The sequence below is a fragment of the Saccoglossus kowalevskii genome, chromosome 13, assembly GCF_978046115.1.
Source record: "Saccoglossus kowalevskii chromosome 13, keSacKowa6.1, whole genome shotgun sequence".
Classification (NCBI taxonomy): domain Eukaryota; kingdom Metazoa; phylum Hemichordata; class Enteropneusta; family Harrimaniidae; genus Saccoglossus; species Saccoglossus kowalevskii.
Genome location: NC_140653.1, coordinates 34,216,856 through 34,232,421, shown reverse-complemented (window position 1 = coordinate 34,232,421; position 15,566 = coordinate 34,216,856). Strand labels below are relative to the sequence as shown.

General features: G+C 39.3%; 1 protein-coding gene across 1 annotated transcript in view; it reads right to left on the bottom strand.

The window, feature by feature from the left end:
- Positions 1 to 14,848, bottom strand: part of LOC144347248 (uncharacterized) — a 33,739-nt gene extending 18,891 nt beyond the window's left edge. Inside the window, exon 1 of the mRNA XM_078007374.2 lies at positions 14,725 to 14,848. The gene's annotated coding sequence lies outside the window, so the exon portion shown is untranslated. The remainder of the gene's footprint in view (positions 1 to 14,724) is intronic.
- Positions 14,849 to 15,566: the final 718 nt, after the last annotated feature.

The following is a 15,566-nucleotide window of genomic DNA, read 5'->3' as shown; positions in this document are numbered from 1 at the left end:
CAGGAGTAAAACAAGTAGGGGACTAATTAAAGAATTCCAGTCATTCACAGGAGTAAAACAAGTAGGGGACTAATTAATGAATTCCAGTCATTCACAGGAGTAAAACAAGTAGGGGACTAATTAAAGAATTCCAGTCATTCACAGGAGTAAAACAAGTAGGGGACTAATTAAAGAATTCCAGTCATTCACAGGAGTAAAACAAGTAGGGGACTAATTAAAGAATTCCAGTCATTCACAGGAGTAAAACAAGTAGGGGACTAATTAAAGAATTCCAGTCATTCACAGGAGTAAAACAAGTAGGGGACTAATTAAAGAATTCCAGTCATTCACAGGAGTAAAACAAGTAGGGGACTAATTAAAGAATTCCAGTCATTCACAGGAGTAAAACAAGTAGGGGACTAACTACAGAATTCCAGTCATTCACAGGAGTAAAACAAGTAGGGGACTAATTGAAGAATTCCAGTCATTCACAGGAGTAAAACAAGTAGGGGACTAATTAAAGAATTCCAGTCATTCACAGGAGTAAAACAAGTAGGGGACTAATTAAAGAATTCCAGTCATTCACAGGAGTAAAACAAGTAGGGGACTAATTAAAGAATTCCAGTCATTCACAGGAGTAAAACAAGTAGGGGACTAATTAAAGAATTCCAGTCATTCACAGGAGTAAAACAAGTAGGGGACTAATTAAAGAATTCCAGTCATTCACAGGAGTAAAACAAGTAGGGGACTAATTAAAGAATTCCAGTCATTCACAGGAGTAAAACAAGTAGGGGACTAATTGAAGAATTCCAGTCATTCACAGGAGTAAAACAAGTAGGGGACTAATTAAAGAATTCCAGTCATTCACAGGAGTAAAACAAGTAGGGGACTAATTAAAGAATTCCAGTCATTCACAGGAGTAAAACAAGTAGGGGACTAATTAAAGAATTCCAGTCATTCACAGGAGTAAAACAAGTAGGGGACTAATTAAAGAATTCCAGTCATTCACAGGAGTAAAACAAGTAGGGGACTAATTAAAGAATTCCAGTCATTCACAGGAGTAAAACAAGTAGGGGACTAACTACAGAATTCCAGTCATTCACAGGAGTAAAACAAGTAGGGGACTAACTACAGAATTCCAGTCATTCACAGGAGTAAAACAAGTAGGGGACTAACTACAGAATTCCAGTCATTCACAGGAGTAAAACAAGTAGGGGACTAACTACAGAATTCCAGTCATTCACAGGAGTAAAACAAGTAGGGGACTAATTAAAGAATTCCAGTCATTCACAGGAGTAAAACAAGTAGGGGACTAATTAAAGAATTCCAGTCATTCACAGGAGTAAAACAAGTAGGGGACTAATTAAAGAATTCCAGTCATTCACAGGAGTAAAACAAGTAGGGGACTAATTAAAGAATTCCAGTCATTCACAGGAGTAAAACAAGTAGGGGACTAATTAAAGAATTCCAGTCATTCACAGGAGTAAAACAAGTAGGGGACTAATTAATGAATTCCAGTCATTCACAGGAGTAAAACAAGTAGGGGACTAATTAAAGAATTCCAGTCATTCACAGGAGTAAAACAAGTAGGGGACTAATTAAAGAATTCCAGTCATTCACAGGAGTAAAACAAGTAGGGGAATAATTAATGAATTCCAGTCATTCACAGGAGTAAAACAAGTAGGGGACTAATTAAAGAATTCCAGTCATTCACAGGAGTAAAACAAGTAGGGGACTAATTAAAGAATTCCAGTCATTCACAGGAGTAAAACAAGTAGGGGACTAATTAAAGAATTCCAGTCATTCACAGGAGTAAAACAAGTAGGGGTCTAATTAAAGAATTCCAGTCATTCACAGGAGTAAAACAAGTAGGGGACTAATTAAAGAATTCCAGTCATTCACATGAGTAAAACAAGTAGGGGACTAATTAAAGAATTCCAGTCATTCACAGGAGTAAAACAAGTAGGGGACTAATTAAAGAATTCCAGTCATTCACAGGAGTAAAACAAGTAGGGGACTAATTAAAGAATTCCAGTCATTCACAGGAGTAAAACAAGTAGGGGACTAATTAAAGAATTCCAGTCATTCACAGGAGTAAAACAAGTAGGGGACTAATTAAAGAATTCCAGTCATTCACAGGAGTAAAACAAGTAGGGGACTAATTAAAGAATTCCAATCATTCACAGGAGTAAAACAAGTAGGGAACTAATTAAAGAATTCCAGTCATTCACAGGAGTAAAACAAGTAGGGGACTAATTAAAGAATTCCAGTCATTCACAGGAGTAAAACAAGTAGGGGACTAATTAAAGAATTCCAGTCATTCACAGGAGTAAAACAAGTAGGGGACTAACTACAGAATTCCAGTCATTCACAGGAGTAAAACAAGTAGGGGACTAACTACAGAATTCCAGTCATTCACAGGAGTAAAACAAGTAGGGGACTAATTAAAGAATTCCAGTCATTCACAGGAGTAAAACAAGTAGGGGACTAATTAAAGAATTCCAGTCATTCACAGGAGTAAAACAAGTAGGGGACTAATTAAAGAATTCCAGTCATTCACAGGAGTAAAACAAGTAGGGGACTAATTAAAGAATTCCAGTCATTCACAGGAGTAAAACAAGTAGGGGACTAATTAAAGAATTCCAGTCATTCACAGGAGTAAAACAAGTAGGGGACTAATTAAAGAATTCCAGTCATTCACAGGAGTAAAACAAGTAGGGGACTAATTAAAGAATTTCAGTCATTCACAGGAGTAAAACAAGTAGGGGACTAATTAAAGAATTCCAGTCATTCACAGGAGTAAAACAAGTAGGGGACTAATTAAAGAATTCCAGTCATTCACAGGAGTAAAACAAGTAGGGGACTAATTAAAGAATTCCAGTCATTCACAGGAGTAAAACAAGTAGGGGACTAATTAAAGAATTCCAGTCATTCACAGGAGTAAAACAAGTAGGGGACTAATTAAAGAATTCCAGTCATTCACAGGAGTAAAACAAGTAGGGGACTAATTAAAGAATTCCAGTCATTCACAGGAGTAAAACAAGTAGGGGACTAATTAAAGAATTTCAGTCATTCACAGGAGTAAAACAAGTAGGGGACTAATTAAAGAATTCCAGTCATTCACAGGAGTAAAACAAGTAGGGGACTAATTAAAGAATTCCAGTCATTCACAGGAGTAAAACAAGTAGGGGACTAATTAAAGAATTCCAGTCATTCACAGGAGTAAAACAAGTAGGGGACTAATTAAAGAATTCCAGTCATTCACAGGAGTAAAACAAGTAGGGGACTAATTAAAGAATTCCAGTCATTCACAGGAGTAAAACAAGTAGGGGACTAATTAAAGAATTCCAGTCATTCACAGGAGTAAAACAAGTAGGGGACTAATTAAAGAATTCCAGTCATTCACAGGAGTAAAACAAGTAGGGGACTAATTAAAGAATTCCAGTCATTCACAGGAGTAAAACAAGTAGGGGACTAATTAAAGAATTCCAGTCATTCACAGGAGTAAAACAAGTAGGGGACTAACTACAGAATTCCAGTCATTCACAGGAGTAAAACAAGTAGGGGACTAACTACAGAATTCCAGTCATTCACAGGAGTAAAACAAGTAGGGGACTAACTACAGAATTCCAGTCATTCACAGGAGTAAAACAAGTAGGGGACTAACTACAGAATTCCAGTCATTCACAGGAGTAAAACAAGTAGGGGACTAATTAAAGAATTCCAGTCATTCACAGGAGTAAAACAAGTAGGGGACTAATTAAAGAATTCCAGTCATTCACAGGAGTAAAACAAGTAGGGGACTAATTAATGAATTCCAGTTATTCACAGGAGTAAAACAAGTAGGGGACTAATTAAAGAATTCCAGTCATTCACAGGAGTAAAACAAGTAGGGGACTAATTAAAGAATTCCAGTCATTCACAGGAGTAAAACAAGTAGGGGACTAATTAATGAATTCCAGTCATTCACAGGAGTAAAACAAGTAGGGGACTAATTAAAGAATTCCAGTCATTCACAGGAGTAAAACAAGTAGGGGACTAATTAAAGAATTCCAGTCATTCACAGGAGTAAAACAAGTAGGGGACTAATTAAAGAATTCCAGTCATTCACAGGAGTAAAACAAGTAGGGGTCTAATTAAAGAATTCCAGTCATTCACAGGAGTAAAACAAGTAGGGGACTAATTAAAGAATTCCAGTCATTCACAGGAGTAAAACAAGTAGGGGACTAATTAAAGAATTCCAGTCATTCACAGGAGTAAAACAAGTAGGGGACTAATTAAAGAATTCCAGTCATTCACAGGAGTAAAACAAGTAGGGGACTAATTAAAGAATTCCAGTCATTCACAGGAGTAAAACAAGTAGGGGACTAATTAAAGAATTCCAGTCATTCACAGGAGTAAAACAAGTAGGGGACTAATTAAAGAATTCCAGTCATTCACAGGAGTAAAACAAGTAGGGGACTAATTAAAGAATTCCAATCATTCACAGGAGTAAAACAAGTAGGGGACTAATTAAAGAATTCCAGTCATTCACAGGAGTAAAACAAGTAGGGGACTAATTAAAGAATTCCAGTCATTCACAGGAGTAAAACAAGTAGGGGACTAATTAAAGAATTCCAGTCATTCACAGGAGTAAAACAAGTAGGGGACTAACTACAGAATTCCAGTCATTCACAGGAGTAAAACAAGTAGGGGACTAACTACAGAATTCCAGTCATTCACAGGAGTAAAACAAGTAGGGGACTAATTAAAGAATTCCAGTCATTCACAGGAGTAAAACAAGTAGGGGACTAATTAAAGAATTCCAGTCATTCACAGGAGTAAAACAAGTAGGGGACTAATTAAAGAATTCCAGTCATTCACAGGAGTAAAACAAGTAGGGGACTAATTAAAGAATTCCAGTCATTCACAGGAGTAAAACAAGTAGGGGACTAATTAAAGAATTCCAGTCATTCACAGGAGTAAAACAAGTAGGGGACTAATTAAAGAATTCCAGTCATTCACAGGAGTAAAACAAGTAGGGGACTAATTAAAGAATTTCAGTCATTCACAGGAGTAAAACAAGTAGGGGAATAATTAAAGAATTCCAGTCATTCACAGGAGTAAAACAAGTAGGGGACTAATTATAGAATTCCAGTCATTCACAGGAGTAAAACAAGTAGGGGACTAATTAAAGAATTCCAGTCATTCACAGGAGTAAAACAAGTAGGGGACTAATTAAAGAATTCCAGTCATTCACAGGAGTAAAACAAGTAGGGGACTAATTAAAGAATTCCAGTCATTCACAGGAGTAAAACAAGTAGGGGACTAATTAAAGAATTCCAGTCATTCACAGGAGTAAAACAAGTAGGGGACTAATTAAAGAATTCCAGTCATTCACAGGAGTAAAACAAGTAGGGGACTAATTAATGAATTCCATTCATTCACAGGAGTAAAACACGTAGGGGACTAATTAAAGAATTCCAGTCATTCACAGGAGTAAAACAAGTAGGGGACTAACTACAGAATTCCAGTCATTCACAGGAGTAAAACAAGTAGGGGACTAACTACAGAATTCCAGTCACTCACAGGAGTAAAACAAGTAGGGGACTAACTACAGAATTCCAGTCATTCACAGGAGTAAAACAAGGGTGCAACATTAGCCCCACTCTGTTCAGTTTATTTGTGAATGAGATGCCAGAAAATCTGAGCAATAAAAATGGTAGTCCACCAGAAATTAATGATCAGAAAGTAAATTCTATCTTATTTGCTGATGATCTACTCATTTTATCTCGAACTCTGGAAGGAATGCAGGGTTACCTAGGTGACCTGGAAGATTACAGCAATAAGTGGCAACTCTCAGTTAGTTTAGATAAAACCAAAATAATGATTTTTAATAAGAGAAACCGAATTATTAACGAGAATATTTATTATGGTGGTTCAGAAGTTGAAGCAGTTGGCAATTTCAACTATCTTGGGATTATTTTTACTCATAATGGAAAGTTGAAGGTGGCATGCAATACACTTAAAGGGGAGCAGAGGTGTAGCTTTTGAGACTATGTACATGAAAATTGAGATCTATGAATGAATTCTGTCGATAAAAACAACTTGTATATGCTGCAAAATGCCCTAAATATCAGGTATGAAATGGGCTGTGAAGCAGACGACAAACGTCCGCTTTTCCTGGCGTCATTTCGCCTCTAGAGGGCCAGTCAAATGACGTCATCAGTGAACACTGATAATTGAACCCATTCATGCTAGTATGTCAATCCCATAGAAATGCTACTATGAAAGACCTTGTTAACTGACTACTTAAAAGTTGAAACATGGCGAGGTGTTGTGTTATGAATGCCATAACTATTCATGTTATGTTTCTCGAAATCCCAAATAAAAAATCACGTTGTTGGTTGCGAGAAATCGGCGGAAGAACTAATCTGAAAGTGAAAACAGTACAGCGTTCTAGCTATAGTGAACAGTGAGTGAATAAATATTGTACGAGTTAAAACTAAATGAGAAATATGCTAATATCACTTGAACCACAGTACTCATTTTGCCCAACTTCCCACTTTTTAAATGATCGCTTAATTTCCGACCGCACTGTATTTTCCGACCGGAAAACGACCACATTTTTACCGTTTTTTTTCTTCTCTCGCACGCTTATTGAAAACACCGACCGCTCGCCCAAACACTGGTCACCGGCACAGGAATAGTCAAAATGTTTGGGGATATACAAAGAAAATTCTGAACGGCTTTTCAAATCTATACCACTCTGTATCGTTCGCGAACAACTTCATCTGTGTCAAATACTAGAGCCGGTGCAATATTGTAAACAAACGCCATGATATCTCAGTCTTATCGCTATTGTATACACTACCTTTTTTTATTCTGGTTTGCACAAACGTTGAGTAGCCGTCAAATATATTCAAATATATTTAGCTTTTAACTATCTATAATTATATGCACGCAATTTGACCCTTTGACCTAGATTTGATTGGGATGGAATATTTTATTTTAAACAATATTTCAACGCAATTGCGGTATGACTGTCTGATTTACAAGTGCATATATTAATAACCATTCTCACCAATCGCTAGCTTAGGAGAAAGTAAGAAATCAAACAGCCGCAGGTCGACCGCCTTTTATGCATAGATTTCATGACACCGTCTGTCAGCGGTCGGGTACGAAAAGCTCGCACAGCAATTCACACTTATTGTCAAGACAATGAATGAACAGAAAGGACTGGGAAATTAAAAAGATTATATTTCCACAAAGTTAAATAAATCTGGCTGCATCAAAAGCTTGGAAACTAGTTATAATATTTTGCAAAAGACTGAGTGATCAACGACATCATTTTGGAATACAATTGAACTTTAAGTACTTCATTGCATAACTTACTGCGCGGCGATGCTGACAGCAAGTGTGTGTTGACCGAAGTTTGACCCCCCAAGTCACGCACTGAACAGGCGCGTTACCTTAGCAATATTTTTCTTTCATGCTCCACGCGTCGATCTTGTAAAATTGGTTTTAGTTCTGACGGTGCTGTACGCAAACTTGTATATTTTGAGGTCGTTTACTTAGTGCGCTGCTTTTCTAATTACGCAAATTTGTTTACAATGTTGCACCGGCTCTAAAAATTTTCAACATTGTAATATATCGATTCACAATAATTACGCAAAGTCAGTTATTTAATATTGGACACAGGCAATAAAATGCAGTCGTTTTCCGGTCGGAAAATACAGTGCGGTCAGAAATTGAGCATTAAACGGTCGATTAAAAGTGGGAAGTTGGGCAAAATGATTACTGTAGTTCAAGTGATATTAGCGTATTTCTCATTTAGATTTTTAACTCAAACAATATTTATTTACTCACTGTTTACTATAGCCAGAACGCTGTATGTGTCTTCACTTTCAGGTTAGTTCTTCTGCCGATTTCTCGCAACCAACAATGTGATTTTTTATTTGGGATTTTGAGAAATTAGGCATCAGTAAAAGCGCAACTAAATTGGCAATTTTAGGAGATCTTGGGAGATACCCATTATTCATTAAAATTCATGTTCACATGGTTAAATGTTGGTTTATATACAAAACATTCCGAACACACCACAAATTATAGTAATGGCATTAAAGGCGATGGAAGTACTCAAACTTGGTTGGATTAATAAAGTAAAAAAAATCATTGCAGATAATAATTCATTGCAGATAATTATTTAAATAGTTACATCAGACAACAAGAAAAGTCTGATAAAGATCTATTGAATAAAAAAGTTAATGTCTTACTTAAAGAAAAAATACACAGAACAGTGGAAATGTGAACTATTTAAGACGTAAGAATAAATGGTGAGACAAATAAATTAGCCACATGCATAAAATTTAAAATTGAATTTAAAATAGAAAATTATTTAACAGAGATCAGCAATATTAAACCGAGACAACTTTTATGCAAATTCAGGATCTCAGATCATAAGTTGCTAATAGAGACTGGCAGACATAGACGGATACCAAGGGCAGAGCGTACATGCAAAACCTGTAATGTTATTGAGAATGAATATCATTTCATGATGGAATGTAGAAATTATATTGAATGTCGTAAAAGACTTGTATTACAGAGTAAAAACAAAATTAAAGATTTCGACACATTGCCCTCTGAAGTTCAATTTATTGAAATTATGAAGAAGTGCTCTATCAATGTTGCACAATTCATCGTTGTATTTTGTAAGCAGTTCAAAATTGTTAATTATTCATTTGCATAATATTTTCATCTGCATAAGCTTTGTTCGTTTGTTTCATTTCTCCACTGAGCATGATTATTGTAGCCCATTTGCTTCGTTCTGTTTACATGCACTAATTACATTGCATGCTGTTCGTGCCCAGTCATATCTGTTCGAGTTATTTTCAAAAATTACAGGCTGAAATCTCTCAGCTAGAACTGTAATTTAAAAGTTGTTCCTTGAACGCACATCCACCAGCCACAGGCCTATCATCCACTTGCCAACAGGGCACATCGCCTTCTGATCACCAAATCTCGGACATTTCACTAGCGGAACTGCCGATGAATCTTTATTCCATACAATAGAAATTCTTTACAGCACAACGTCAACATACAACAAATGTCACAGCTAGTATAACCCATACAAAATAGACACTGAATACCCATTAACAATTGAAGTCTCCCCACTTGTACAGGAAAATGGACATTGTATGTCTTCTATTTGAAATTTCTAACTCTATCTTCTGTGTGTAACGTATGTCAGATTTTATGAGAGCATGGTAGTTCCTTTTTTAATTTACACGTATAGATATTTCTTTTAACAATTATAATTATATGATTTAGTAGAGGGGAGAAGTCCTTCTCTCCTAATATAATCTGCCGATGAATCTTCGCTCACAGGTCGATCACAAATTGTCACCATACTTCAACGGCATTGGAGCAAACAAAGGACATGAGGTTGAGAACAAAGGACCTGCCAGTGAGTACATTATTCGCGACAGTCTCGTTAATTCCCCCCGGACATCATGCCGGGAGAAAGCTGCCCGGTTTGAAATCTCCAGAACAGTTTGTTCCATCATTCTTTTCTTTACATGAACTGAAATACGACGACTTATAACTCGAACAATTTCTATACGCTCCTACTGCAGGACCCATCCATGCCCAAAGCAGAACAAAAGGGCCGATTACGTCTCTTGCACAATTTGTTTGTTAAACTACCATTGTACAAATGGCCCATCGTCCGGAGCTATCACGCACCAGTGGCTTGTTTAATTGATGATAACAGACATACATGGGACAGCAATTACTCAGACGTGAAAGAACTGTTTTTGATTTCTCAGCCTATGCTATGTTGCTATGTTACCTGCAATTGTTTTAATAATCACAGCAAAAAGGACTGTAAACAAAAGTCAGGCACGTCCATGTCACCACTACACCACGATAAGCCCATCTTCGCGTGACTCCAGGCGCAGCCCTCAGACACCACAACATCGTCTTGTGACCTCCCTGTTCACTCAACTCCTATACATGTATCTCTGGACGCTAGCGTTATCTCGCTCGATTCGGTTAGCAACAACATCACTGGGTCAGACCCCACACTTTCAGTCATCACAAGTATGTCAGGGGGCTCCACACCTACACCAAGCAAGCCACCAGCAGCTACATCACCGTTGTCACTTACGGACACAGCATTACCCAAGCTCAGCACCACAGTATTCATCGATAATAACAAGTTTGAATCCCTCGCTCTCGCCGGTCAGCGACACACTGACATCAAGCATGAACAAAGCGGCAACATCGCAGGCGGTCTGCAGCGACCACAACTTTGAACCCACACTTCATCACAACACAAGTGGGTCGAGGGCTACACACTCATCATCGACAGCAATAACAACTTCATCATCACCTTCGCCATCATCAGCTGATCATTTGTCATCGTCGCCCAGTCCGATCTCAGTGCTGCCAGATCACAATATTTCACAACACTGATGGCAGTATTGCACAGCATTACATTGATTTACATCGCAGAATCTCCGCTTCGGGCCTTTATAACTTTCAAGGTTGTCGAATCCCAGTCTCTTCCGGTCTGAACATTCAGTCTTGGCGCTATTTTCTACGCGATTACAATGACATCTGCGACTTCTTAGAATTTGGTTGGCCCATCAACTACTCGCATGATTTTCTCCCTACTTCGCATGCAACGAATCACACATCGGCATTATATTTTGCAGATCACGTGGACAGTTTTTTAGAATCTGAGCTATCACTCGGCGCATCTGGCGGGCCGTTCGACACTCCGCCATTGTCTCGCCCGCTCATTACCTCACCATTAATGACTGTTGCTAAGAAGGGCTCATCTTCCCGTCGCGTGGTTGTGGACTTTAGTTTTCCAGAAGGCTACTCAGTCAACGACCGCATCCCAGGGGACAGTTACATTGGGAATGAATACAAATAAGACCTCAGCAGGGCATACCGACAACTTCGTGTGGACCCGGGAGACTACCACCTCCTCGGCTATTCATGGAAAGGTATATACTACTTCGACGTTTCACCACTTTTCAACGGTCAACCAATGCAGTGCGTTACATCCTACGCAACCAAGGGCACGAGGTGATCAATTATATGGTTGATTTCGGCGGAGCCGAGTTACCAATCAACGCTACTGCGGCTTTTGAGAGTCTAGAAATCTGCTAAACAGGCTCGGCCTTCAAGAATCTGTGGCTAAAGCATGCGCTCCTGCTACTTGTATGACTTTTTTGGGTTCTGATTTTGACACAGTCAACATGACCATTTCTGTACCCGTCGCCAAACTAACTCAAATTCATGAAGAGCTATCCACTTGCGACAATCGGTCCTCTTGTTCCCACACAGAACTACAAAGTCTCATTGGTCTCTTGTCCTATGTCTCGAATTGTGTTCGCCCGGGTCGCTTGTTTATTTCCCACATGCTGTCCACGCTTCACACATTCACTGCTAAACATTCCCGCACCTGTATTGATGCAGAGATCTCTTATGGTGGAAGACATTGTTACAGGACTAGAACAGCGTTTCTATCATACACACCCAACCTTGGTCTCCACCAGACACTGTTATGTGTACATGGCTGTGGCTGCGGTGGCGTCTCCGTTACCCAGTTCTGTGGCAGTTCTTTCGCTCACCTTTCCCACAGCACATTATCAACATGGGTTTGTCAATCAATGCATTGGAATTGCTTGCAGTCGTGGACGCACTCTAGCTCTGGTCCCATACTTGGCGAGGGCTTTGCTTGCAAATAACCTCCGACAACACGACAATGGTTGCATTGATCAACTCTCATCATACCCATTCAGATTTCGAACTCAGCTGCTTGCCGGAGATCGTATACTTCCAAGCACGTTTTGAATTCAATCCTGGGACGTACACATCCCTGGTCGGAGCTATATCGTGGACGCGCAAAGCTGTTCACATTTATCTGGCATTTATGAGTCTCAAACTTTGGCATCTCAAAAGTCATTGTACTTCAGGAAACGTTCCAGTTCATTCATCCTTGGTAATTTGCAGCATTTTTTTCTTTTTTGCTCCTGCAGGTAGTCAAGCTCTGCTCGCTGCTCTGGACCACCAGGCGTCCCACTCACTCCACTCTGCATTTGCTTCTGGCTCATTGCGCAACATTACAACTCAGTGGCGAGCATTCTTCCTTTTCTGCTGTTTCTTTCGCATCTAGTCAGTTCTGGCCACAACGCGAACGATTATTCGCTACACACAGGTCCTCGCCCACTCGTTTTCATGCACAGCATCTATTCGCAACTACCTCAACAGCATTCGTCTGCTGCATCTTTTCGTCACAGAGTCCCCACCTTCACTCGACTCATTCGAACTGCGACTTGTTCTCCCAGGAATACAGCAGATAACCGGGCATCAGCCTCGCCGCAAGTTGCCTATCACACCGGATATCCTTCTTCGCATTCATTGTCTCTTGGACTTTACACGCTCGCTGCACGTTACGCTGTGGTCCGCTTTCCTCATCGCATTTTTTTTCGTTCCTGCGCAAGTCCAACCTGGTGCCCCCTTCAGATACAGCTTTTGACGCCCGCATTCATCTCTTGCGGGGCAGCGTTGGTTACAACACCACAGGTTTGATCATTCGTATCACATTGTTTATAACCATAGAGTTCGGTGAACGTGTACTGCACATCCCCATTCTGGCTATCCCGGCTCTGCCATCTGCCTAGTATCAGCCTACAAGCAGATGGTGGACATGTTTCCAGCACCTTCGGATGTGCCTTTGCTTCTTGCACCGTCATCTACCGGCAGACTGAATCCTTTGACCTACCAGTCTTTTGTTGGACAGCTGCAATCATTGCTCAGCTCCACAGGCCTGGATCCAAACAGCTACTCCGGTCACAGCTTTCACTGTGGAGGCGCTTCTTTCGCATTTCAGTCAGGAGCAGACCCTGAAGCAATTAAAGCGCAAGGCAACTGGCGTTCACAAGCTTACCTGCTCTACATGGAATCCTCATTCGGTCGTAGCCTCAGGACGGCGTCATGCATTCAAGTCCAGCCAAGTTGATCTGACACTTTGACCATTCACTTTTGGCGGCTTTTATTTTTGGTCTTTTAGTGCTGTATTTTGCTGCATGCCAGAAATGTAATTTTAGATTCAACAGAATAAAACTAACTTTCTATTTTCTTTTGCCGCCAATTCGCTTGCGTCGATTTGTTCTTTGCCATTGAATAATTGTTGTATTTTGTAAGCAGTTCAAAATTGTTAATTATTTATTTGCATACTTTTCATTTGCATAAGCTTCGTTCGTTTGTTTCATTTATCCACTGTGCATGATTATTAGTTGCGTTCACGCACAGCTCCTTAGCACGGGCTAAGAGGTCAAATTCCTTAGCCCGTGCTAAGAAAACGTGCGTGAACGCTTAGCACGGGCTAAAAAAGGCTAAGTACAGGTTAAATCTGACCCGAATTTAAGAGTAAGACGCGGTCTAGACCCTTAGCACAGGCTAACGAAGTATGCGCGAACGCTTAGCCCAGGGCTAAGCGCCCTCTGTGGCGACCTTTGGGTGTGAAAATTGTCCCATGTTCGTATAACAACTCTATTCCACCAGTCATTACTCCGCGCTCGCTTCCACATTGATCGGGTCGCTGTAGTAGAGCGTACAGCAGCTCCAATTGTAGACAAAATAAATTTGATTCGCTGTCTACGACGTGCATTAATAAAACTCTGTATTCTGTTACGCCCGTTGTATACTGTTTCTGTGCATCCAAATAAGTTGGGTTCGTTTTCTCCTCGCGTTCCTGTGCACGTCGCTTCAAAATTAGAGCGAAACATGCCAGCAGCAGAAATAAAACCTCGCGCGTGTCATTCGTTTTTCGTTCGAAAATAGCGGCTTACCAAAGGTCACCGACTAATGGCACCCCTTAGCCCATGCTAACGACTGGCCCTCCCTGTGCGTGGACGCAATTGGGTCTAGCCGAAAAGCAAATATGCTAGATAAGCCTAAATCAGCTTAAATCTTAGCCCGTACTTTGTGTAACGTGAACACAACTATTGTAGCCCATTTGCTTCGTTCTGTTTACATGCACTGTTTACATCGCACGCTGTTCATGCCTAGTCATTTCTGTTCGGGTTATTTTCACCCACAAATTCACCCACCCACCCATTTTTTTCTCGTGGTCATGCCAGCTCGCTTTTCTATCGTTTAGTATATTAGTATCACGTTTTGTTTTTGTTTTGTTTTTTTGAGTGCTCTTTATCGATTTGTCACAGTTCTGTTTTAGGTTCGTTTAATTTTGTTTTTCACCTCAAGCTTTTTGCCTTTTAGTGCTGTAATTTGCTCCACCAAACTAAGTAGTATTAGTGCTTTTATAGTAGATTTTATTCGTTCTTTGAGTAATACATTTTTGTTTATACGTAGTTTCTAGTTTAATCTTGTTCTTATTTGTTCGTAAATCTTTTGTTTTGTGTTTTTCTTTTGCTTATACAACCATAAAAACAACTTCTGTAGTATGTTTTTCGTGTTGAATAAAATTATTATTATTATAACCCCCCCCCCCTCGCATCCTCCTCCTCGAGCTACCCAGTGGCTTCAAGTTGCGTGTAAATGCCACGCGTAAGTCTGATTTTCGCGTGAGCGTAAGTGGCATAAAGTCGAACATGCGCCTCATTTTTTTCACGCGTAAGTACCCTCTAGAAGCACCCTTACATACATGATCATGATCATGCCCACCCGCAGAATCAATGTAACCGTGATCTGTTGCAAACAAACAAATATAATATTTACGTTACCTACGTATAAAGTATATTTCTTGATGACGATGGTGATGAACTAGTGCGAACTATAAAAGCCCGACGACCTTCGTCAAAAGGTTTGGCAGAATGTACCGAAACGAGACGACGACAGGTACCAAATGGTACGAACTGACCCTCTAGGTTGGTGATTTTTTTAAATATACCAGTCTCGCGCGTTTCATTTGTTTCAGTTTGTTTTTAGGATAAGCCGAGAATATTTGGTTGAAAACAAGCACTATACATTTTCTATACTATTTCTAGTTAATTCAAAATCACTGTAACATTGCTGTAGAGGCAAATAAATAACAAATATAACGCAAAATTAAAGGAAATAACTGTAATTAATTATTAATTTATTATTTGCGAACAATATATTAGCTTCTCAATGGAGCATACTGAAAACAAAGTGAAACAAAATTAAACGTATACGTTTCAAATATTTTTGAAAAAATTGCCAACCTAGAGGGTTGGTTTGTTTCGTTTCGTCTCGGTCCGGTTTTGACATTCGGCAAAAAAGTTGCGCAATTTTTCTAACTAAAGAATATGTAGTGTCGTATGTAGTCAACATTTGTAGACTTACATACTGGTATTATTATAATTGTATAAAAATACAAGTAAAGAAGGTAATAACTTACAATCAATTAATCATAGTGCAATATAATATTTATGTATTTTACAATTGTGTCGATCTTATTAGGAAGTAGAACCGCAATTTGTAACGAACGAACGAGCATAACACAAATGTGACAGTGTTTCAGTAAATGTTTGTAATGCAGATACTCGACTGAATTTCGTTGACGCAATTTTGTAGAAGACACAAATCCCGGTAAGTAGAACTTTGCG